Source organism: Pleurodeles waltl, chromosome 2_1 (genome assembly GCF_031143425.1).
Source record: "Pleurodeles waltl isolate 20211129_DDA chromosome 2_1, aPleWal1.hap1.20221129, whole genome shotgun sequence".
NCBI classification, from domain to species: domain Eukaryota; kingdom Metazoa; phylum Chordata; class Amphibia; order Caudata; family Salamandridae; genus Pleurodeles; species Pleurodeles waltl.
The window spans coordinates 362,057,392-362,084,004 of NC_090438.1; the positions used below are offsets into that span (position 1 = coordinate 362,057,392).

Sequence of the window (26,613 nt, forward strand, 5' to 3'; positions counted from 1 at the left end):
ACAATATTTAATGTGAGATACCTATGTCCTGTGGAAGTGGCCTAACCCCACAGGTGCAATATGCTACTGCCATCAATGGAAAATAGACACAGGATCCATTGCTCACCCCTCATGTTTTTAATCTTGTAGTAAGGCGACATTAGTAAAAGACATCTTAGCTTACCCACATACTATATTTAATGTAAGTATGGCAGTTTAACAAAACAAGAACATACATTTTGAAATAAGAGGCATACCCTCTCCGTAAGAAAGGACCCTTTAATAAGAACAATGTACATCCAGTGAACAGTAGCATTTTCAGATGATTCCCAGTGCTACATGTGGAATCCACTGTTGAAGCAACACTAGATACAGCACTACGTAGGTAAGGGGTTCATCATCTTATATGAGTATGTGAATATATGGTAATTCTATAAGAGGTTTGGTTGTTTCCTTCAGGCATTTTCTACTTCTTGCACATAGGTGTCTGTTTACAGAGAGCTTAAAACAGTCCTTACCCCCTCTCACTACCTCTTTAGTGTGTTGGCTACCTCTGTTTTACCTGCCTTGTGTCTGAGAGACTGGCGTAATGTTCCTTCTGCTACTGCCACTTGTCCTTTAATTCTTCTGTGTGTTATGAAGGTTGCACTGCTGCTGTCCATGTTATATCTTTTTTGTTCTGAAGCTCTGTATAAAACTTTCCTCTGCAGAAAAGACAAAGAGATTTGCATTGTCAATGCATTTTAATGCTAGATGTGAACAAACGAGTGAGCCCTCAGATAATGAGTGAGCAGAGTTTAATTTTGGTTTCACATGTGAAAGTAGAAGTTGGGTTTTGAGCCCATAATAAATGTGTTAAAAGCAAAACTATGAGCCCCAGAATGCAACATATTGCTAGCTAAAATGTTAGGCATGCTTGATGATGTCAAATGTCAAAGTCCTATAAGACAGACCTTCGGTTTAAAATGTCAAAGTGCTACTTCACAGCTTTTGAAATGCAAAATAAATGTAGTTTCTAGCTTTTTGCTTTCTTTTCTTATGGGCTTCAAGGGTTAAACAGTCCGGTGTGTGAAATGGCACAGATAGCATTTCATATGTAAGCATAAAACTACTGATAGGCTACCATTATCACTCCTTGGAAAATGAAAATATCATGCTAAAAAGATGTTATTCACCAATGCTAGCATCTGTAGCTGAACCTTTAAAGAGACACTGAGTAACTTACAAAAAACAATGGGTTGGCACCATTCTTTCTGAGCCCAACCTTGGCCTAAAGTAACACCACTGTGATATGCCCTTCCTTAAACACATACAGCATGTGCTGTGGGTCTGCCAGTGGCTGAGTAGGAGAGCTGCAACATTTTTGTGACCAGAGCTCACATGTAGAGCTCACTGAGGTGGCAGAGGCAAAGAGAAAAAATGAGAGTGAGATTAGCCCTTGGCATGGACCACTATATCCTGTGTCTTTCTCATTCCCAGGCAGCTACAAAGTACTCCCTGACTTCTGTCCTGTCCCATAGTAGATGAACGTGACAAAAGTGCCAACCTTTATCAGCATCAGCCTAGAGTAAGAAGTCCTAGGGGCAGTGAGGGGTCCCTATGAAATAAAAGAGACATTCAATTGCCATCTGGATACCAGGCTCCTGCTCCAACAATCTGAGTTAACTTAAAACCAATAGGCAACATATTATTTCTAATAGTTTTTTATTGTTACAAATCAAGGAGCCGGTGGGGGGTAGCTGGTATTGAAAAACGTTTAAATTTGTTTTTCACTACTGCAAGGTCTATCTTTCCCATAGGATAACATTGGAGTTGTCTTATTACATTTTATAAGAGTACTTTCCAACTGGATCTTTTTGGGTGTCTCTGGAAACCTAATTCAAAATATTAACTTATGGTGAAGTCAGATTTTAAATTACACTTCTCAAAATTGCACTTTTAGAAAGTTGGCATTTTCTTGCTTTCGGCATGTCTCTAGTCATATGACTGGCTGCAGTTGACAGTTGGGCTTTGTGTATTCCTCCTAGACAACCACAAACAATGGGAGCTTAGGTGTGACTGGATGGGCTATCACTAGCAGGATGGGAGGGAGGAGCTAGGCCCATCCTCACTTACACCAGAATAGGCTGTGTTCTGTCTCCACACAAAGGGCCTAACAAACCTGCATTGTCACTTCAGCCAGCTTGAAGTCAGGGCATTGAAGGCAGGGAATTCCTTGCATTTAAAAGCCACAATCTAGAAGCTTCTAACACCTTAGAGAACCAGGGCACCAGTGTATAAAAGAAGGACCTCAGACACAACCACTTCAGTGCACTTCTGGCCCTGTGGATACTCTGCAAGGAAGATGGACTGCTGTTACAAAGACTGCCACTCTGCTGGACTGCTGCTCTATAAAAAATTGCTACCATGCTGTTGCCTGTTGCCTTCTTGCCTGGGGAAAAACTGGACCTTCAACTCCACCTTGAACCAAGGACCCCAGAGTGACTCAAAGGGCTAGTCTGCTGGCCTCCTGATTTGACCCTCAGGGATATAAAATGCTCCCCAATAACTCCCTCCTCCCATTTTCAGTGAGTTCCTGACCTCCAAGAGGTGCCCCTCAAGTTCTGGGCCCTTGGTGTGGCTCTTGAGCTCCTAAATTCAAACTTTTGGGTTTTAGCGCAACTGCGAATTGGCCCTTTCACACCAGAACTGCACCACATGCACCAAAAATCAGCGCGAGCCACCGCAAGCCCACCTCTTCACACAACAGCATCGTCAGTCCTCGGGGCACTGCCAACATGAAGCTCCATCCCACCAGTCCACAATGCCCGATCTGTTCTTCGCGCTACATCGACTGCGGCTGGCAACACTCTCTTTGCTCTCAGCGACCTTCTCCAAAGCGAATGGGACTCTTGGCACAAAACTTGAGAAGGTAAATTTTCAGCGAGAATAATCTGGGCCAGTGTCCAATAAGCCCTCCAATGCAGTCAGCCTGAACTTCTGATTTAACCTGGTCCAGCGTGAACAGGTAGCCACGGTTGCCGCTTTATGCCTTTAGGCGCTATGTTGCAGTTTATTGTTTAAAAATGCATAACTACTGATTTGATTTTTGTCATTTTGGCCTTATATTATTTATTAAATTAAGCTCTATTTTGGGAAGGCACCTATGTGGGTGGTGTTTTTACTGTTTTACTGATTAAAATGTTGTACAAATACTTTACACATTGCCTCTAAGTTAAGCCTAACTGCTCTGACAATCTACCAGGGAGTAGAGTACAGGTTCATTTGGGGTTTGCTTGTGCCTTACCCTGACTAGGATTGTGATTGCTGCTTGCCCAGGGTCCACACCCAAGTCAACCAGTAACCCAATTTCTCACACCAGTTTTAGCTATTGTTGTTAGGTCGAGGTTAGCCCCTGTGTTAGTTAGGCTGGAGGTCAGTGGCAGTGTTAGCTCTTGTGGTGGGCTGCAGGTTCGTGCTAGTGTTAGCTATATTTGTGTGCTGGAGGTTAGTGCCAGTGTTGGATTTTGTTGTGGCTAGAGGTTAGTGCCAGTGTTAACTTTTGTTGTGGGCTAGACGTTAATGCTAGTGTTAGCTTTGGGTACTGTCAATGTAAGCTTTTGTTGTGGGCTACACAGGTGACCTGTGTATTATCTACATTACGTTGCGGACTGGGGGTGTGAATCATAACTAGAAAAAAGCGGCATAAATCACAGACAACATGCAGAGAATTACCAACAGTTTCTGCGAATAAAATGAGCAGCTCATTGGCGCTGCGTTTTCCCAAATATATTTTTCAAGGCATAAGTGAGCAAATCTGTTTATGAAAATGTATGGTTTCCCTTTGTGAAACTGGAGCAGTCCTTCTGAGGGAAAGGAAATTATTAAGCATTCTAGTGGGTTTTTTCCAATAAAAACTGAGATAGAGGTCAGTGAATAAGTATGTGCAGGCTGCAACTTAAATCCTCTGGGGTGACTGTGGGCTAATTAATAATTAATGCCAGAGACACGGTGTTTGAAATGCAGATGTGATAACTGGAGGCCTGGCAGAGCTGTTCAGAGGAAGCGCGCCAGGATCCGGTGGGGATTGGCTCTCCCTCACCGGCTGCCTCCAAAGCAGACCTGGGTGCAAAACAGGGTCCATGGTTTAGATTATGTTCCCCTCAGCTGTTAATTACCTGAACCAGCTTTGAAGTTTTCCGCTTTTAATCCTCTGCATGAAAAGAGATTGGCTCAGTCAAGGGACCTGGAGAAATGATCAAATATATGTTAGAAAACAGGAACGATAGATAGATAGATAGATAGATAGATAGATAGATAGATAGATAGATAGATAGATAGATAGATAGATAGATATTTTTCAACAGAGTGTGTTGGGAGGAGGCAAAACAGGAAAAGGATAAGTGAAAGGGGATGTGGGAGCACACAGCTAAAAATAATTTTTAAAAAGCGCTATGACGCTGTTCAAAAAAATCACATTATCACTGATCACAACAAATAACTTTTTTATTACTTTTAGCTATGATGCACAGCCTTCCAGCTGCTGTTCAGTGTGACTTCAAATCATTGCCAAAGCCAATAGCTCTCATCGGGGTGTGGTGGAGGATTGCCTTTGTTAAAGCTTGTTTCTTTAAGATCAAGTTGTAAATCTGTTGAGGGCCGCATCTTTTACACTCTTAGTAGTCCTTCCAAAAAACACTGTAATGTCATTATTGTTTCAATGCCATACTAATAATAGTTTATGGGCAATGAAAATACCAAAGTACAAAAATAAAATACAAGATCAACTGCAATAAACTATTACGGTAGAATCGTGAAGTAATTTTCTTATTATAATTGAGCAATGATGTCACAACTAGACTGTAATAGACATATTTTTAACGGTTTTCGTAGGCTTACTTGCATCATAAAACAGTAGATGTAATTTGAGTGTGTTAAGTTACCAGTAAATAAGCCGGAATGTGTGATGCAATATTGACAAGCAGAGAAAAATATGGTGCTGATGGCAGGAAATCGTAGTTATTACTTTCTAAGTGAAATATGAGTGAGAAGAGCCAGGAAATAAAGAGTGGATATTTTAAAAGTATATCCTCCTCCCTGCAAAAAGGAAGAGATTCCAGACAGGGGAATAACACAGGCTCCCATGACACAGGGCCCCCCTGAGCTCAGGGGTCACTAAACTCTTCAAAGAAGCCCCATCACACCCTAAGAAAATGAATATATGTGAGACATGGGAGAGTCAGCTCCCTTATTCAAAGTCTGCAGAGGGGGGCTCAATCATTTTACCTTACACCACTGATCCGAATGCTGCAGAGGTGTGAGCCTAAGTAGCCCAACAAGCATGAAATATGAATATCAATAAAGGAGACCCTGACATTCCACACCATATTTTAAGTGTTTCTCCCAGTCTCCCAAACCTTCAGCACACACTTTCTTCATGAGAGCAGAGGCAGGTACAGACACCTCAGCTCCAGAGTTAGGAGTTTGACTTGGGCTTCTGGTGGAACAAATGAACAACAGTGACCACCCACTGGACAGGTCAACCCAATCACTCCTGACATGTAGATAGTCAGGACCACTGGAATTATGCGATTGTGCAGCAATGGCGTTTTCACCATTATTATAGATTTTCCACATTTGCCACATAATCCATTATCTGCTACACAATCTGCAGACTTTAACAAAGAAATGTGGTTGAAAGCTCAAACAGAACAAAAGTAACTAAACCCATGGCTATGTGTGTTGCCATGCAGTGGAAGGCCCTTCACAAATGAAAACTGGTTACCTTTCTGTTGCTTATTACTGTATTTGGGTATCAGTTTGGTACTAATGAAGTGAAACCTTTGCCCTGATAGTGTTAAAATGTGTAAAAATGACACAGTAATGATGTAATCCTATCACAAAATGTGCCCCATTATGCCGCATAATTTGCCTCTTTGTGAGGCATAATTTAGTTAGCCCTGCTGCATGATTTGGTCCTTCTCTGTTGCATTATTCCAGTGGCTCTATGTATAGCTATAATATAGCCTGTTTTTGTTGCATCAGCTGGGCCCAGCTAGCCATCTCTGAGACAATGAGCTCAGAGGCAGAAGACCACTTCCTAACTCACACCTCTAGTATATAAGGACAACATCATCTCTAAAGAGAACAGGTCATGTGCACTTAGTAGGTGTCACGTTAGCCAGCAGCTGGTGGGCTCAGAGATCTCCTTTAGTAATCCCCGAGGGACCTCCTCCCCTGCACAAATCCCATGCCCATAAGAATATCCACACTGTTGGATTCCTCTGCCATTATCAGGACTTAGATCACTCAAGGAGCCACCACCTTTAAAAGGCATCAAATCCCTGTAGGAACAACCACACATTATAAGAATATGTGCCAGTAAAAATGGACATGAGCTCTCCACAAAATTCTTAAGTAGAGCTGATCCAGCATCCATGTCCAAGCCATGGTTATGGCTTGGCCTTGAGATCCAAAGCATGACAGAGTCATCAATGAACCCATTATCTAAATTTCACACTAAATGACATGTAAAAATAAGACAGGACCACTTCAATTAAAAAACACAGTTCACTATTATAGGAAAGTGGAGTATTATGCAGCGATGCTGGTTAGGCTTCTCTATGTAATACTCTCACAATATCCCAAAGATGGTCCCTCGGATTCACAATAGTAAACCCTTAGCTCAGGCCTGGTAGTGTGCAAAGAGCAGTCACGCTTTACTAGAGGAATTTGTGTTAAGCATTCCAGAGTACCAACATGGATGACAAGTATTTGACATGACTTGAAAGAAATCAAACACCAATTTATAAAAATAGGGCAGATTTTTGTACAATTTTAGACACCAAAACAAAGCAAATCAATTAAGTTTAACTGGAGTTATGGATTTTAAAGTAGAAATGAAAGCAGTGCATTTATGAGATGTCAAATCACACCACTGTTTTCAATGGGAAAAGTTACTTGTGACACTTGGTCACTTGCGGAGTGAGCTAGAAGAAACCCACTCATGGTTTTGGTTGTGAGGGTCCCAAGACCGGGCTTCGACAGTTAGACCAATTTTACCTGGCTCATGACCAGGTGCAGAGGTGTCCTGGATGTCCTTGGTGCTGAACGGGGAGTGTGGGTGCTGAAAATGGTATTCATAACACTTGCTGGTCGAGTTTGTGGGAGCCCACTTAAGGTTAAGCTTGTGTGAGCCCCCAGACCAGGGTTCACTAGGCAGAAACAACTCTACCTATTCTCAGCATCTCAGGTGCAGAGGTGTGCTTGGCTATTCTTGGTGCTGAATGGGAGCTGTGGTTGCTAGTTGCACCACTGAGATGGTGTGGGCAAGGAAACAGATGTAAAAACTCAACAACTGAGCCACAGGTGACGTCAGCTGAAGGTGTTGTGGTATGCCATTGAGTTGCAGCGTTGAATAAAGGTGGTGATGACCGGACTGGCCACCAACAGGCCTTGGCAGTGATCAGGTGGAGGATAATCTATCTCTCCTTCCGGATGTCCAGTGGAAAGTGGAAGCCAGCTGTACCTTGGCAGGAAGCTGGACTACACTTCCCACAATGCACTGGACCACCTGTCTTTGGGCAGTCCCTTCGAGGGTCCAATGGCCGATGCTTCTGCCAATCCAGTGAGTATGTTTTACCTGTGGTGGGCAGAGAACTAGTGCCACTAGTTCACGGGAGCCTGGTCTTGCCCTTGGCCCACAAAGGGCTCCCTCTTGCTGGGAGAAGCATTCTTTGGTCCAGGACAAACTGCAGTCAAGCAATTCCAGGAGGTTGTCACAGGTTCAAGGTATCATGCCTTTTGTTCATGCAGGTTCCTGCTGTTGTCAATGTGGGTCTTCTCTTGTCCTCTTGTTGTAATCCGGTGGCCTGTGGCATATTTTCTATCAAGAACCCTCTATTTATACACTTTTCAAGATGTTAGAAGTATTCCTAATCTGTACAGACCAGGCTGCCCACCCTAGAGGTGTTGCTATCCTTCTGGGGTGTACGCCTCCTAACTCATTTTCCCACTTGCCCGGGTGGAAATGTGCCTGGGGGCACGGGACAGCTTTGTCCTCCACATGGGGACAGCCTGCTTGCATATCACAGGTGGTGTGCCCTTTGAAGCTCACCACCTTGATGTGTCACTTCACTAGCCTTCTTTGGAGGGAGGGAAAGAGGGAAGAAAGAACGAAGGGAGGGAGAAGTGAACTCCTTCCCATCCAGGCTATTGTCCTGACTCCTGGAAGTGTTTGCACCTCTGCCCAGGGGGGTCCAGATTCTGTCTTGGTGACAGAAGCTGCGGGCTGCCAGCCAGAGCACAGGAAAACAGGACTAACTCAGTGGGCAATTTATAAGGTTGCTTTCTGGGTCCATTCCACCTCTCCCTCAACATGAGATTCAGGTCAGGGATGAGAAGATATGTTGTTTGATACCAAACATGGCTCACATCAGCAGTACCATAATGGTGTTGGCAACTTTCAAGTTGGCCTGGGTGTCAGTCCATGTTATCTTTTGCACCGTTGTTCACTTATAGGAGCCTTTAATGGAAAAGGCCACTATAGGGATATATAAGCTTACACTTATATGTCCACACCTTTATATAATGCACCATACCTTCTGTGCTCAGGAGATCTACCTTATGGGTGACTGACATATATTAAAGACAGTGCTGGGGCTGTGTAACGCATTGTGTGGGCACAGTTGAGTTTGAGCAGTATGCACCACTCCTGCAGTCTGCAATGGCAAGCCTGCTGCCTGCAGTTTTACTTGGGGCACTCATGGGGACACAAATAGTGCTTCAGGCCCTGGTGACCCCTAACACACCCAGGTCCTAGGTACCACTGGTACCATATACTAGGGACTTATAGGGGAATACCAATTCACAGTTACCAATTTAGGGAGAGAGCACTGGGGTCTGGTTAGAAGGCTCTCATGCACTTTCAGAGTCATAGCTAACAGCATCTAGAGCAAACAGTGTGGGGGTCACCATCCAAAAAGGGCACTTTCTTACAACTATTTGTTGTGTACAGCTAACTCTGGGCTGAGTTAATTGTAGAAGTTCCTAAATGTGACAGATTAAGAACGAAGAGTTACAGTGAAGCAAATTTGTTGGTCCTGGGTCGTACAAGTTGTCCAAAGGAGGAAGTCAGAATTGCAACCCAGGTTTCCCATCTCGTAGTCGTCAATTCAGCCACAGTAGTTACCTCCTATAACATACATTTTAGTCTTTTGAGGGCTAAAATATTACCCTACATTCAAGTGTTCGATTGATGAATTGCAAAATATAAAGTTGCCTGATATCCTACCGTTCACTAAAAATTGCATCCAGCAACAAGGTGAGTAAACCGAGTATCATTCAAACATGAAACATTAACATCAAGAACTAGTATGAAAGACTCCAGCAAACTACAAAAATTAAAAAATGCATATGTTTTGTCCTCATTGAATAAATATGAATGCACATAAAGCAGAGCATTCCATGCACATAATAATATTACTGTATTTCCCTGTTTTAACATGTACCTATTAAAAAAGCCCAATCCCTTGGTGAATACAGTGATGCAGAGAAGGTGGCATGGAGCATGCTCTGTGTCACAGTACTCTAATGCAGAGTTCAGCTGTCTGCAGTTTAGAACCATGCAAATGCTTCGCTGACCTAACGAAATCAAACGCAACTTCCCTAAAAATAATACCACATGCAACAATGAGACTAATCGCCAACATGCAATAAAGGTCATATATCAGCAGTCTGAAAGATCTCCTAACTGGCTCCCAGAAAAAGAGCGCTGCATACTCAGAAAGAGTGCATGGCCTATAAAGCAATACATCCCCATTTTCCAGCCAAGATGGTGCAGAAATTGGATAGCCTGAGAGAAAACAGAAACAAAGAACGCTTAATGCATATAATCCTACAATTAAACCACCTCAAGAACTTTTTCAGTCCTTCTGGAGGCTGCATCCTGGATCTGGAAAGACATCCTTGATGCTTTGAGTACTGTCCCACATGCATCTCCTTTAAGAGAAGAATGAAAGAGTTTTTACTTTAGTGATAAAATAGCTCCACAGACGGTGTCTACAGTTATAAACTCTACCAAGTGTCCATAACCTTGGCCTCCTTAAACCCACTCCGCCCTTACAACAAAGATTCCCTTTTCCATAAACAACAATCTTTGGATAAACATACCTTTTCTGGACCGTTACCTCTAACGATAGTTCCACTTTCCTATTTTAGGCCAAATATCTTATGAAGAGTGTGAAATTGTCACAAATATTGTTTCCTGCTAACGTGTACTTTCTAGTTTGACTGTGTAAAATGGTTGTATATTTTATTGTTATTATGCTTCGGTTCAAGTAATCTTAAAGTGCTTTGACCACATCATGATTTATAAAACATCAAATAAATAAACAATTTTGAATGTTTCTTTCCTGACAGTACTTTTAACCTTATCGAATATCCCAGCAATATTCGGATTTGGTCCGCCAGAACTTCCGGCTGTTCCAGCAGTTTCGCCTCATTTCTCAAGACCTTACCCAGATTAGGGCCTCCACAAATCGCAGAAACTGAAAGCTGCAAAGGGACCGCACTAACACCACACCCGAGCCGATGGACTATCAATAGTTTCGTTAATGGCCCTGCACTGCCCGCCGCCCTCGGTGATTCCAGGAATACGCAACTTTAGATGGTTCCTAAATATCAGTACCGCTCTGGTACTGTGCCACGGAAGTACACCGATGGTAACACTTGCTAACCCATCCTGCGCATCCTTCTGAACCTCCCCTCGAGTATTACAAGGGAAGTACATATACAGCACCTCTCTGGACCCCACCTCCTGTATTACAAAGGAAGTGCATACACAGCACCTGTCTGGACCCCACCTGTGTATTACAAGGGAAGAACATGGTACCTCTCTGAACCCCCACCTCGTATAATACAAGGGAAGAACATAGGGGGCATATTTACAAGAAAGTGGTGCATTGGTCCTGATGCACCACTTTTCTTGCGTGCCCATGCTACCCTCTAACGACAGCATGGTTGCACCAGATTTACAATACAGCGCACCATGTCAGTTGTTACTACAGCAGTATCAAAATTTTTGGTGCTGTTGTGGTGCTTTGCTGCACTAGTGCCAAAAATATTGGCGCTAGTGCAGAAAGCCCAGGGAGGCCCATAGGCCTGGAGCATCACTTTAATGCCTGCCTTGGACAGGCGTTAAAAATGACGGAACAAAATGGCACAGTGAACTCTTGTAAATTTCACTTTGCCATTTTTTAAAGCCTCCCTGAGGTGGAACGCCCCCCTTGTATACATTATGCCTGGCGCAGGCATAATATGGCGCATGAAGTTACAAAGTGGCACAATGCATGCATAGTGCCACTTCGTAAATATGTTGCGGGGAAATGGCCCCCTTAATGGCGCCTTAGTGTAAAATAAATGACACTAGGGTGGCGCAAGGCGGTGGTGGGGGCTTGTAAATATGCCTCATAGTAACCCTCTGAACCCCCACCACGTTTAATACAAGGGAAGGAAAAAGACAGCACCTCTCTGAACCCCACCTCATGTAATACAAGAGAATACTACACTCTGAACCCCACTTCATGCATTGCTAGGGAAGTACATAGATAGCACGTCTCTAAACCCCACCTAATACAATACAGGGGAGGTTGAAGGACAGCATCTTTCTGATCCCGACCTCCTGTAATACAAGGGAAGTAAACAGGCAGCATCTGCCTGAACTCCACCTCGTTTATTACAAAAAACGTAAACAGCACATCTCTAAACTTAATTTTGTGTATTACAAGGAAAGTAGATGGGCGGCATCCTTCTGAGCCATGCCTCACGTATTACAAGGGGAGGAAATAGTACCTCTCTGAGCCCCACCTCGTGTACTACAAGGGAGGTGCAAAGGCAACATCTCTCTGAACGCCATTTAGTGCATTACAAAGGAAGTGGACTGACAGCATCCTTCTGATACCCACTTCCTGTATTACAAGGAAAGTAGACGTGCAGCATCCATCTGAACCCCACCTCATATATTACAAAGGAAGTGCATAGAAAGCATCTCTCTGGACCCCACTTTGCGTATAACAAGGGAAGTGCAGAGACACCACCTCTCTGAACCCCACCTCCAGTGCTATAAGGGAAGTGCAGATAAAGCACCTCTCTGAAACCCAACTCCTGTGTTATAAGGGAAGTGCGGAGAAAACACCTTCCTGAACCCCACCTCCAGTGTTTATAAGGGACAGCATGTCTCAGAACCCCACCTTGCGTATTACAAGCCAATTACTTGCCAGTTGAGGATATCAATTCCCAGTTACCAATTTAGAGAGAGAGCACTGGCACTGGGGAATGAATGGTTATCAGGCTTCCGTTCACTTTCAGAGTCATAGCCAACAGCATCTAGAGCAAGCAGTGTGGGGGTGAAAAGCCAAAAAGACACTTTCCTACAGCTATTTGTTGCACAGGGCTACCTCTGGGCTCAGTTACTTAAAGAAGTTCCCAAGTGTGGCAGATTAAGGACAAAGATTTACAGTAAGACAGATTTGTTAGTCCTGGGTCGTGCAAGTTGTCCAGTGGAAGTCCATTCCTCGCTTATTAAAAGGGGAGCACACAAACAGCACCCCTCTGAATCCCACCTCGTGCATCACACGGGAATTACAAAGGCAACACCTCTCTGAACCCCACTTTGTTCTCTTCACAAAAAACAAGAGCAGAAAAGTCCACCATGCAGAGAGGAAACTGAAAAGGCACCCACTATAAACCCCACCGTGCGGAGTGCCAGGGATGCACAGGGACAGCCACACTTGGAAACCCACCCTGTGCTGTGAAGGGAAAGCACCGGGACAGCACCCATCTGAATCCCACCTTGAGCAGAACAAAGGCAGTATGCACAGCACCCTTCTGAAGCCCATAGTGTAAAGAGCTAACTAACAATTAAGTGGCACACAGCAGAAACACACCTCGCACCAGAGTCCAACTGAGACTGAAAATAGTCCTGGGCACTAAAATGAAAGTGGGCCATATTAGCGAATGAGATAGCTAAACAAAGGTTTCCGTTATTTCCAAATCGGGCAGTTTTTAACTTGTAAAAACACTCTGTAGGTGTTTTGCAAGGTATGGCAGACTGCGTCTTTTTTGGCCCAGGACACCATAAAACAGTCCCCTGCAAACAGCCCAAAAACGATGCACACGCTCTGCCATATTGCCCACCCACCAGAGTCCCGATGACAGCAGCTCCCTGAAACATACCTTGTAAACTCAGAGCAATTTTAAGCCAGGGGCAAAGTGGGGTCTGACCCAGGGTCCTAGCCTTTTCGGGGGCCCCATTAGAGCCAGCTCTGTTTTTCAGTCTTGCCCTGATGACCTTGAATAATTCTTAAATATATTGTTTTAAATACCGCTTTCTTTTCATTTATTTTAATGTGGGTGGTTTGTGAGTGTCTATTACAGAGTTTGAATATAAATCTGTTGGTTTCGTGCAACATCCATAAAAAAGTTTCTTTTGGCTCAAAACAGGATCTCACATTTAAAAAATTAGAGGGTATCACAGAAATCATGTGCTCAATTATATCAGTGAGCCGATGCTGTGTTACAATATTAAAAACACACATCATTACCCCAGACTATTAGATGTAAACACGGTTAGAATTTGGACGAGTGCGTCTGTGCACGGTGTTTGACCTGGCCAAAGAGGGCATGAAAGAGCCGAAATTGGATCACATATTTAAAGCTCTTCAAAACAGGGCCTCGAAAACACGCCCCTCGAAATCTTTAACATGGCCTTTGCAAAGTGCTTGCAAGTACATGTACATCACCGCTTTAAAATCTGCCGAGTGTAGTACAAAGGAGGTACTCTGAGAGCACCCCTTTAAAAACAGCCAGGTGCGTTGTAAACCAGGTGCTCGAACAGCACCCCTCTAAAAACCGGCAAGTGCAGTGCGAGGGAGGCACGCGGACCTCTTTAAACCACAAAGTGCAGAGCAAGTGAGGAGCATGTTTAGTTAATTGAACAGAAAACAATGCCTCGAACATGGATGCAGAATGCTGCACATGTTTAGTCCCTAGTTTCACTCTGACCCTGGAGTCAAATACAATAAAACGCTGTGTTTCATTGTCGGTATTTACTGACAAGTTTCCGTTATCAGACGACCGGTGCTCGGGTCAATTAAGGGACGTGAAACGTCATTCGTGTACCAGGCCCAAAGTCACACACAGCGCGAGGTGATGTATGCAAACTTTACCATGGCCCTTGGCTAACTGGCCTGTGCTCTGCGCCATTTTTTAAGGGTACAAATGCGAGACCAGGACAGTTGCAGAATGTAAGAAATGCGGTTGCAAATATCCCCGGAAACAGACACAACCACCGCGATCCCCACTAGTGGGCTCCAGTTACCTTAAGGAGAAGCGCGCTACCTTCTAAGCACACGGTGCTGGTGCACAATCACACGGCATCACCAGCGAGGGGCCGAAAGTGGCTGCCAGGGCGGAAGTTTTGTAATAGTTCCGGCTGCTTCCTTACACTCCTTTGAACGCCAAGCATGGGCGACTCTGCTCATTAACCAAACCCCATTGCTTCCTGGTCTAATGAAAAGTAAACACTGAGATCTTACCTTGAACAAACTATTGACTATTCTGTCAGAGGCCAGAGAACTGGAGGTGCGCGCGCGCGTGCTTGGCTCATGCCACTGAAAATAACGTACCGCGATAACACGTGATTTGAGGCGAGTGTAATGGTAAACTGTGATTTAGAGCTGTCTTGACCACAGTAGGGGGGTGATCGGTTTGTGCTGTACACTGGGTCTCGCTGTTCTGTCAGGCATAGTAGATATATGCACATGCATTCTGCCAGACCTCGGACACTGGGCCCTGAACCATGCGTATGAAGTAAAATAGCAATGAAGGGGCCTCTTTACATTCGCAGACTTCCTTTCTTCTGCCCCGACTTTGTAACGTGCAGTCAGTGAGCGTCAGTATTTCCAACATAACTTACAGTTGTACGTAGTAATAAAAGTGAGAGTGCGCTAGTGGGAATACACTTGGGCAAGAATGGCAGAATGGTTTTCATGGACTTCTCTCTCTCTCTCTCTATATATATATATATATATATATATATATATGTGTGTGTGTACATGTACCAGCAAGCAATGTATATACCTATAAATAAATATCATCGTTTAGCGATATACTGCTATAAGATAGCTATATACACTAAACTTCCCAGGAGAGAGCTCCAAAGATTGTTGAGGCGTGGATGTACAGATTAGTGAAATGTGGCCGATGATTCAACTAAGGCAAAACGCATCCCTTAAAATAACTTCGGTTGCAATAAGGAATTATTGGTTCATTAGAATTCTACATTTTAGACGGCAGTTAGAATATGAAATGCAAACAAAATACAAGTTCCCATATCTTCTATTATTTACAATTAGGCCGTGGAATGATCGATGCTGATTAATGCCGCCAGTATTAACACGTGTTGCTGAATTTATTTGGAATATAAGACATCAGAGGAAGGGGCGTGGGGCAGTATCGAGCCCGATCCCCGCATACACCTGAGATCCCTCCGCCCTCACCCCCGCAAGGAGTGTAAATCTGGTTTTACGCCGTCTTTGAGGTATTACCATCAATCGAGGGTGTTGTTTGTGCCGCGTCAACGTGCTTTACAAAAGAAAAGCGTTTGAAAGGACTTGCATGCAAATCAGAGATTCCCTTGCCACAGTTAGAAGCAGACAGTAACACGTATGTAAATTGTTTTTATTTTAAAAGAGCAATATTTAAGCCGAATTATGTATTCACCCAAATGTGCATTTTAACTTAAAGAGTAGGCGGCACCGAAACCACAAAGAATACATATTGTTTAAGAGAGCGCTTTTAGTGGTTAGTAAAACACAGGGTTCCACTGATGTAAATTCCGAATATCATCAGCCCCAAAAGCAGCGGATTATTCAGAGATTTTTCGAAAAGTTACCGTCTCTAATTTTCTGGTGAGCATTAGTAAACAACGTCTACTCGCGGATTTGTGGTGACCTCAGACTCTTTGCATAGATCCCGTCGCTCTGTACAGACACTTGACTTGTTTTATAAACCGCTTTATATTCGCATTTACCTTGCTTTTAAGCAGTCCCAGCCGGACCTCAAAACCAATTGTAGAGGACCACAGTTTAGCCAAAAATAAATCTGAGACTGGGTCCATAATCTCCTGAAACCAAGGATAGGAATTTTATACCACTTTACCATTTTATTATTATAACTTGACACCAAGTTCACAGAACCATGACACTTAATTTTATTTCTATTATTTAATCAAGAGGGTATAATTCGAAAATATCACGCAGTTTGTTAGTTCGAATAAGGGACAAGGTAAAAGTTCTACCCCTTTTTTAATAATCAAGCCTTGGCAAGAAAAGCACGCGTTTATATTTTCCGGTTTTTTATCCTGTGTTTTTGTCCTGTTGAAAGCTTCAATGAAATTAAGATTTGGAATTAAAAAAGGTGGGACGTAGAATAAAGTGTAAACCGTTAGGTGCAGCTGATGGCAAACGTGGGAGACCTCGGCGTTCTTCCGAAGACCTCCTGGGGGCGGGACCGGACTGAAAGCGGCAGCCTCCGGGCTACTGAGAGGGGACTGAAGCCCTCACTCCTTGCTGCAGGGGCCACAGCAGCAGCGGTGAATCGAAACTTGAGGGCCCCCTCCAAAGTCCCTGGAGGGGACCCCCGCCCCACTGGACCCAGTCAGGGGCCTGCCGCCCGCGCACAGGGTAGTCGGCTGAGGGGGCCTTCGGGGGCTTTTGTTAAGCCACTGCACGGGAGGGAGACAAGCGCACCCCCTTCTCTGCTCCTCTCTCCTTTCTTCCCTCCCTCTCTCTCCCTTTCCATTGCTCCCTTATCTCCCGCGCTCTCTCCTCCTCTCTCCATCAATCTCTCTCTGTTAGCTCTTTCACACGTGTGTGTACATATACTCAGAGTTATCCTTCTTACTTCTTCGTTGTCTTCCTCTCTCTAACTCAACTTCCTCGGCTTATCTCCCTCTCTTTCTGTCACTCTCTCTCACTCTGGCTCTACTTAGCTCCATCTCTCTCTACTTCACTCCCTCTCTGGCGCTCACTCTCTCGATGTATCCTTCTCTCTCTCTCGCGTTCTGTTTCATTCTGGTTCTTCATCTCGCTCAGTTTCGCTCCCTCTCTCGATTTCTCTACCAATCTATTCTCCCTCTCTCTCGTGGTATCAAGTGCGTTCAATGTAGTTCCGTTACGGATCACGGCATGGCATTTCGGTTTACTGATGAGTTCCGCGTCTCCCTCTTTTCTTCTCTGCATTCCATTGGTTTTCTCTCCGAGTTCTCCCTTTCCTCTCTTTATCCCTCTATCTCGTTTTATTGTTTTTCTCAATCCATATGCACATTCCTTTGGTTCTATCCCTCTCTCATGTGCACCCTCTTTGGCTCTCTGTATCTTCCTCTTTATCTCTTTCTCTCTTACTGTCTCTGGCACTCCAGTTTTCTCTCTCGATCCTCCCTATTCACCTCTCTCTCTTCTCTTACTCTCGCTTTGTGTCCATTATTCCGTCCTTCAGTCGGTCCTCCGCCCTTGAGGCTATCCGTCCATCCGTCTGCCCGCATTAACTAGCTGGTTATTTATCTAACTGTATAAGTCCCTCTTCTCTGTCCCCTCTCGTCACCTATCAGTAAATCTCCCTCTCCTATCCCCCTGCAGTCGCCCCCCCCCCTCACACACACACACACACATTTGGGTGCTTTATTTGCAAGGCTTCTTTCAGGGCTTCAGGCCTGGCGTGCCCCCACTTACATTAGCAATTTTAGTCAAAGGATGTCTAGCAAGGATGCAGGCATCCTAGCGCCACCAAATCTTTCTGTGTCTGCTCATAAATCCGTCTGTTCTTTGCAGGTTACATGTTTGGGATGAATTATGCAGAGCCCAGCCCCGTGCAGACATCAATAAAAGCCACTGTCACCCGTTTCTGTTATCAAAATGCAGCGCATGTGTCTGCTTCCCCGACGCATACATTAGAGGCCAAGGCGTGTGCATGAGTGGGTGGAGGGGGCAGGGCAGCGGCTGGGCTCTGTGTGGAGGGCACTACTGTTGTGCTCGGTTGTGCGCGGGTGCAGAGTGGTGCGGGTCATCTGTCACAGGGTGTTGTTGATAGCCTCGCTGTGCATACTGCCCGCCCAGATACAAAAGGCCCTTAATTCTTCCAGTCGTCGACTTCAGCGTCCTGTAATTATAACAAGGAGAGGCTGCGAGCGTGTCTCCCCATTTCAACGTTTCTGTGTCTGTTTCTCCTTATGCGCGTCTCATTCACTTCGTGCGATGTGTGGTTGTGTGGGTCCCGTGTGTATTTTTGCTTCGTGCGTGCGTGTCTGCCTCCCGTGTGTGTTTCTTTGCTTAGTGTGTTCGTGTCTGTTTTCTTGCTTCGGGTGCGTGGTTGTGTGTGTGCTGTTTGTAGCATTGCTTTGCGTGTATGTGCCTGTATCACCGTGTGTTGTCTTTACTTCACCTGTGTGTGTGTGTTTTTCCCGTGTGTGTGTCTTTGCTTCTCGTGTATGTGTTCTCCGCGTGTGTGTATCGTGTGTATCTTTGCTTGGTGTATGTATAAGGGTGCGTTTCTCTTTGTATCTTGTATGTATTTGCTTCATGTGAGTGAGTGTCTACCTCTCCGTGTGCTTGTCTGTGTTTTAGTAGGTGTGTCTGTGTTTATTTTCTTCAAACACTGGGCAGTTTGGTTATGTGTTTACTAGCTGCACTGCCTGTTCACAAACACTCGCGGTTTGACCGGTTTGTTTTCGCCCTGAGAATATCAGTTCAGCTGAATGTGTGTTATAATCGCCTGTACAAGGCTACCAAACATTGTGTAGAAGTTGTAAGTTACTGATATTAACACAACAACATATTTATACGAGGTGTAGCTGTTCAGGGAGTTTGAACTCTATCGGGGGCGGGGGTAAGCACGTTCTCACCGACGAGGGGTGGACTCCGAAGACCTTCCTGTGGTTCTAGGCCTCTGCTCGGCACTGCTGAAGGCCAGATAGCCACGCGAGTCGAATGAGTGACCCACGTAGAGTAACTCTTAAAAGTGATGCACCGAGCATTGACAGGTCCCGGCATCTCCCTCCTGTCAAAGAATCACTGGGTCCTATAGCCAGTCCGGACAGAATGTCCACTTTGCCTACTACTTGTTTCTTCAGACCCCAGCGATGTGTTGTGATTTGGACAGGTGTTCTTTGGAAGCCTTTTGCCTTCTCCCTGCTGTTAGTGGTTGGTGGTGGGGGGGAGGGGGGAGGGTGCGGGTACTCTCCAACTTCAAGGTTTCTTTACCTCGGTGGTTCTTCGTTTTCGATGCATGCAGTGGGGTTGGTGATCTGGCGCCAGTCTGAAATAAGCACATCCCAGTGTACTGTTCTGCATCAGGCTCGTAGGCATTGGCAGATTACAAACAGATGCTAGTGGGGTGGGCGCAGGCACTGACTAGTGGACTGCACGTGAGTGCCCAAGGGAGCTGGGTGAGAGTGAGGTAAACAAACCACAGCAGTCTACACGTCAATGTACTGAGCAGCCCTAGCAGCAAGGAGCCTCTCCACGCAAAAATGTACATGCCACACTGCACCTGAGAGTTTCACCATCCTTCACAAAGATGAGGTCGTCCTCCCAAGGATTAACAGCGCAAGCCGGCAGGCCGCAGCTGAGAGTGACACCCCCCTACACAGAGACGAGGTCGTGCCCCCACGGCACCTGAATGTGCCACCACCATACACAGAGACGAGGTCGTGACGCCACAGCACCTGAGAGTGCCACTACCATACACAGAGACGATGTCGTGACGCCACGGCACCTGAGAGTGCCACCACCCTACACAGAGACGAGGTCGTACCCCCACAGCACCTGAGAGTGCCACCACCCTACACAGAGACGACCACTCTACACAGAGACGAGGTCGTGCCTCCACAGCACCTGAGAGTGCCACCACCATACACAGAGACGAGGTCGTGCCCCTCACGGCACCTGAGAGTGCCACCACCTACACAGAGACGAGGTCGGGCCTCCACAGCACCTGAGTGCCACCACCCTACACAGAGACGACCACCCTACACAGAGACGAGGTCGTGCCTCCACAGCACCTGAGAGTGCCACCACCATACACAGAGACGAGGTCGTGCCCCCAAGGCACCTGAGAGTGCCACCACCTACACAGAGACGAGGTCGTGCCTCCACAGCACCTGAGTGCCACCACCCTACACAGAGACGACCACCCTACACAGAGACGAGGTCGTACCCCCACAGCACCTGAGAGTGCCACCACCCTACACAGAGACGACCACCCTACACAGAGACGAGGTCGTGCCTCCACAGCACCTGAGAGTGCCACCACCATACACAGAGACGAGGTCGTGCCCCTCACGGCACCTGAGAGTGCCACCACCTACACAGAGACGAGGTCGGGCCTCCACAGCACCTGAGGGCCACCACCCTACACAGAGACGACCACCCTACACAGAGACGAGGTCGTGCCTCCACAGCACCTGAGAGTGCCACCACCATACACAGAGACGAGGTTGTGCCCCCAAGGCACCTGAGAGTGCCACCACCTACACAGAGACGAGGTCGTGCCTCCACAGCACCTGAGTGCCACCACCCTACACAGAGACGACCACCCTACACAGAGACGAGGTCGTACCCCCACAGCACCTGAGAGTGCCACCACCCTACACAGAGACGACCACCCTACACAGAGACGGAGGTCGTGCCCCCCAGGCACCTGAGAGTGCCACCACCCTACTTAGAGACGAGGTTGTGCCCCCACGGCACCTGAGAGTGCCACCACCTACACAGAGACGAAATGGTGCCCCCACGGAATCTGAGAGTGCCACCACCCTACACAGAGACGAGGTCGTGGCCCCAGGTGTAAACATCTCAAAGCCCACAGGCTGCCAGCACCCGTCGCAGCGAGGAGGCCCTGCTTCCACAAGTTAACACACGAAAGCCGGCTGGATTCAGTGAAAGTTCCAGCACCCCTCACAATGGTGTGGGTACCCAAGGGTAAACAGGCGGGATCTGGTTGCACGTGATGATTCTCATCGCTCCTCACAGAGAGGTGCCGGGACACTCAAAGGTACACAGGCGGTAGGTGGCTGCTCGTGAGACAGCCTTGCACCACTCAGAAAGAAGAGGCCGTGCACGAGACTGCCCAGCACCCATCGCAGAGAAAAGGCTTTGTACCTAAAGACAAACCCTCGGAACCTGACTGCATGTGCCGCTGGAAGTCTGCACCAACACCAGGGCACGATTAATTGGGTGATTTAGGGACGTTAATTGAAGTAATCCATCAGCAGTACATGGTTTATGCGCAATGCTCTGTTATTTGGCGCGGCAATCCCCCGTCATCTTTTAATCGCCAGGTCTGTGTTGGTAACGTAACTATCACAGAAATTAGCAACCCAGGTGAAATTCCAGTTGACCAATTGTAGCAGGGTGTTCACTGACTCCGGGTGTGGCCATGAACTGTATGGCGCAGACCTGGGAACTGTAACACAGGCACCTAGGTGAACAACCGAGAGATGAGCTGCTGGTTAATTGCAAACTGCCACCGAATCCGAAGTCGCCCCACAGAGTGAACCCGCTTTAAATAATTCGTGACATCAGCGATCCTTTCTTCATCAAGCCTGGATGCACCCCTCAAAAACACACACAGCAGTGATGCCTCTGCGCATCACTACTGAGTGTTTCAGTCCTTACATGGTTGGCGCTATGAACGGTGACCTAATAACACAAGCCCTCTCCCGAGAAAGCCTAAATAAACAAGATCCAGTTATTCCTAACTCAGATAAATCAGAGGTCCGAACTCCCAAATCCACGGGTATCGCAGCCCAGGCAGGGGCAGAAGAAAACCTTTCACCCGTGAACTAGAACCTTTCCCAGGGAGCGGTTAATGAGACCTAGGGTCTGACAAGGGAGTCCATCGACCGTAGCCATGGTGGTGTGTGCGTGTGTGGGGGGGGTGACTGGGGTCGCTGTCAATAATATCGGTGGTCCCTCCTGGCGAGACTCAGCTGCAGCCTGTCACAAAAAGAGAGTACTTGGCGACTACACAGTCTCCCTGTTTATGTGAGAACTTGTGTTTCGGGGAATTCGGGACCATCTAAGCGTCCGTTGTATGGGTTACATAAGATAGAAATAAATTCACCTCTTATGTTTATATGCGGTTCGCATAGATTCGAGCGCAAGTACGCGTGTTTATGGTCAGGGTAAAATCTTCTGCACGCCTGAGAGATTTTTCCCTATGACTCGTATCTGTTTAGGAGTAAGAGCCAGACCTGGTCACACCTTTACAAATGATCTAAATAAATTAGAATGTCTGCCCGCGTCTTCCCGTGTTTCTATGTGCTTGGCAGATGCGTTTGCGCAAGCATTGCGCTTATTTACACGTGATGATTCGAATACTTTTTGGAACGCGTGTGCGATTTCTTTAGAAGTTTACATGTGATTTGAATACTTTTGAGTACTCCTTCGCCTCTCGTTCGGGTGGATTCGATGCATATAGATGTACCTGTTTACACGTGAATTCTATACGCGCATGTGTACCTGTTTGCACACGATTGGTGTGTATGCGGGTGAAGTGTTTACATTAGACCCGAATACATTTCGGTGTGACCCTGACCCTTGTTTACAAATTTGCCTTCGATTCATCTGAATTAGCGAGCTGTGCCTATGTGCATGTTCTATGAATAACATAGGGTACACGTTTACGATGTTTTTTATAAGTAAAGTGGCGTGTGCTTCGGATGAATTCGGGTGCTTGTTTCAGTACAAGCATGACCTGCTGGCCGATGGCAGCCACAATGCTCGAAACTGTAGCGTATATCTCATTCTACCTATCATTGGGTCGCTCGCATTGAAGGAAAGGGCTTCACTGAGGCCTTCTTGGCACTATCTGTCTCTGTTTCTAGCTTCTGTGCCGCACGTTTCCTGACATATTTTTAAAGCGGATATGGAATGCTTCCACGGCCAAGTAAGTGAAATGTTTCCGTTTAATCTGTAGTCCGAGTTTGTTTTGTTCCGAGAAGCAGTGCTGGTCTTGTTAAAACCATATCAGTTCTGGCAAAATTGGAATTGTGCTTTTGAATCTGTAGGGGACCTGTTTATGGTGCCGTTAAAGTCCCAAAGCATAGTAGGTCTGCCTTGGAAATGTCAGTACTGGAGTGTATAAAGTATGACAGGCCTGTCATCAAGCGCTGGTTCTGTCTTGTTTATAGCACACCTGTCCAGCAGTGCCGGTAGCGCTCAGCTGCCAGTACACCAGGCCTGCCCCGAAGTGCCTGTCCTACTCTGAAAACTGCAGCCTGTCTATAGTTACCTGAGCAGGCCTAACGGAGTACTGGAGCTCTTCCCGGAAGCGGAGGCGATACCCTGTGCAAAATACACCAGACCTGCCCAGAAGTGCCTGTCCTACTCCGAAGGCTGCAGGTCTGTCTACTATGGTTACCTGAGATGGCCTCTAGGCAGTGATGCGGGTCTGCCCGGAAGTGGAGGTGTTATCCTTCCTAATCCATATCAGACCTGCCCGAAGTGCCGGCACTGTCCTACTCCAAGGATTGTGGCCCTGGCTATAGTTACCCGAGCAGGCCTCACAGAGTACTGGAGGTCTTCCCGGAAGTGGAGGTGATATCCTGTGCAAAATCCACCAGACCTGCCGAAGTGCCGCCACTGTCCTACTGCGAAGACTGTCGGTCTGTATATGGTCACCTGAGCTGCTCTCTACAGAGTAATGCGAGTCTGCCCGGAAGTGGAAGTGTTATCCTGTGTAAAATATAGCAGACCTACTACGAGGTGGCGCCGCTGTCCTGATCAACTGTTCAGAAGCGTCGATGTTGTCCTTACACAGTATCACAGACCTCCAGGGGTGCCGGTACTCTCCGCTCACAACATTGCGGACCTACGAGAAAGTCTAGCAGCGAACAGGTCAGCTCGGGGTATAGCAGCAACTGCGCCGAACAGCCGACACTGCTGAAATCAAATACCAGTAAATGCAGTACTCTTCTGGGTCCGTTCCTCCTCGTTCAGAGCAGTAACAGAGCACTGGAACGAGAAAGTGGGCGAGGAGACACTGCCCTGCTCAGTGTGTAGTAGACATGCCCAGAAGTGTCTGCGTTGTTTCTTTGGAGCATGTCCCCAAAATGCCCGTTGTCTTCCTTGAAAGACTGCGAGATAAAAAGCACTCACAATCTGGGAGTACCTAAAGGGGATTACCGTATAACTCACACTGGGCTGAATGTCTGGGCTGGAAATTACAGGGTGGGCACGAAGAAATGAGTAGTATTTTTCTTCGGCGCCCCCGCCTCTCCCCCACGGCCGGCGTTTTCAGCTGCGCACTTGTTCCCACCGAGCTAGCGCTCCCGGCCGGCCCCCGGGTGAACTTGTGCTGAAGGTGAAGGTTTCGGTGCAGAGGTCATGACCCCAAGTGACAGCTGACTGCCTGCGCCTTCATGCCGTGTTACACACGACGAAAACCGCGCGCTCTGGGCATCTGCGTGCATTTCATTTGCGTATTTTTTCCACGTCTTCAAGAAACACAATTTAAACGGCTTGTTAAAACTACCCTTGAAATATTTCATTTTTTTTAAAACGACCTTTAGTACTGTTTTCGTTAGTTGTTTATATAATTGTACTTTTTTTCTATCCTCTTGATAGTTTTGATGTGTTTGATTTTCTTGTTATAATTATTATTATCATTATTGTTATTACAAGACTTCGCCGTATTCCTGTAAAAGTGTTTTTTTTTTCACATTAATTTACCTGAATGTAATGACATTCTTGTTTTATCCGTGTGTTAATAATAAACAACAAAATCACTCTTCCGGGAATAAAACATGTTTAACATAACTGCAAGGAACTCACACCGTTTGTTGCCGCCCACGCTTTTGTCTCATAACATTAAAAACAATAACGCCTTCAAAGATTTGGAGTAAACTTCAAAAGATCGGCCTCGCTCTTTTCACTAATTGTGTTCGTCTATTTTATCAATGTGTGTGTTTAATTATTATCTCTTAGACGCAGTACTATGGCGAAGAAAACAGCCCGGCTGTTTCAGTGCGCTATACAGTTTAGAATATCAATTCATTTTTTTTTAATTAAACTATATTTCGCGTTCAGTGTACCCCGAGCCAGAATGGTCTAACTCCATGTGGCGGGATGAACCACTTGGGGAAGGAAGCAGGAAGGGGCCTGAACACACAGAGGTGTTGTGCAGCCCACGGGAGTGTGTCTGTGGCAGGGAGGGTGTGAGAAGCGGCTACAGAGCGGCCCTGCTTGCAACAGTAGCTGTGCTCGGACGCACTTTCTTCCCATGTCCAGGCGGGGTCGGCCATTGAATGAGGGTCCTTTCTTCTACACAGGCCAGGGGATTTGTGGCCATGGAGCTGCTTTTCTTCCCCTCGCTATGGAAACCCGGCTCCTGGGGAGAAGAATGCGAGGTTGCATAAAGGGAAGCCGCGGCCCTGGCCGCCTGAGAGCGGCATCTGTTACACTTGGGAAGTTAGACTGACAGCCCGGCGCGAAAGAAACCCTCTCCATCAGCTGGAGCGCTGCGGTGGGAGCCGCTTCTCGCCTCCGAGGAGTGGAGGAGACGCGGTCTTACGTGTGAACCTTCCTCGGCCGAGACCAGGCCAGCCTTACGGTGTGCCGAAATAATACAGTCCAGCCTCGAAATCTGTCGAAAATACTATGTGTATTCCTTGCACACATGCTGCCCGACGTCGCGCCCTCTCCAACTCTGTGTGACTTTTCCTCGCTGTAGGCACACCCGTATGTACATCTATCCGTTCGTTTGTGTCTGTGCGTGTTTTCTTGTCCCATCCACTCTCTCATTCGCAGGTTTCTTTGGGCCTCTGTACATGCAACCTGCGCCTATGATGAAAATAAAAACACAAATGTGTGGATTATCTACATACGTGCCTGCGCGCAGTGCGATAGCAATACACAGATTAAATTATATAATATATTAAATCGTGAGCCTTTTTGGACATCTGTCTTATTTGCTTAAACTGTGATCAGTGGCACGTTGTTCTAATTGTTGCGGTGTAACCACCAGTGTTCTAACATTTCATGCCTGCTCGTGCTTAGCGAACATAACCTACTCCGTGTTTCCTGGTGTGTCAATAATCCAAGTATAAATTGCCTAAGAACTTTGAGGTGGCTGCGCCTAGAAGCACTGATTTTCTTGAAAACAGGCAACGGTGCTCCTTTAAGCCTTGTTCTCATCCTCTGCAGCTGACAGATGCCACCGCCACCCTCAAGGAATAAAGAGAGGGTCATACTCACCCCCTTACAGCTCCGACCTCAAACCGTCCTTCACCCGAAGCCGTGGCCGACATGTCACGACTTCTCACCAGCAGAACAACTCTAGGGCCATGCGAGGAAGAGCGGCCTCTGCCCACCACGCGGAATCCACAGGAGCTGTCATCAGCACGGTTCGGTTGATTTTAAGCATCCTTTAAAAGTGCCAAATACCTGACAAGCGCACTTGCTCAGCACTGGCGGGGAAGTGGCCTCGAAGTACGCGGATTTGTTCGCGATATCGCGGTATTATCTCGCGCTCACCTCCTTGGCTTCAGGTTCCCTCCTTTCCTGGTGCCCGGAGTTTCCCTCAGATCTGCCTCGCCGG

General features: G+C 46.5%; 1 long non-coding RNA gene across 1 annotated transcript; it reads right to left on the reverse strand.

Annotated features, from left to right (window-relative positions):
• Positions 1-329: 329 nt before the first annotated feature.
• Positions 330-26,613, reverse strand: LOC138258859 (uncharacterized). Its single transcript, XR_011198590.1, has 3 exons — positions 26,271-26,613; positions 4,137-4,204; positions 330-683 (listed from the first exon to the last, which is right to left on the reverse strand). It is a non-coding gene; the product is annotated as an uncharacterized lncRNA (long non-coding RNA).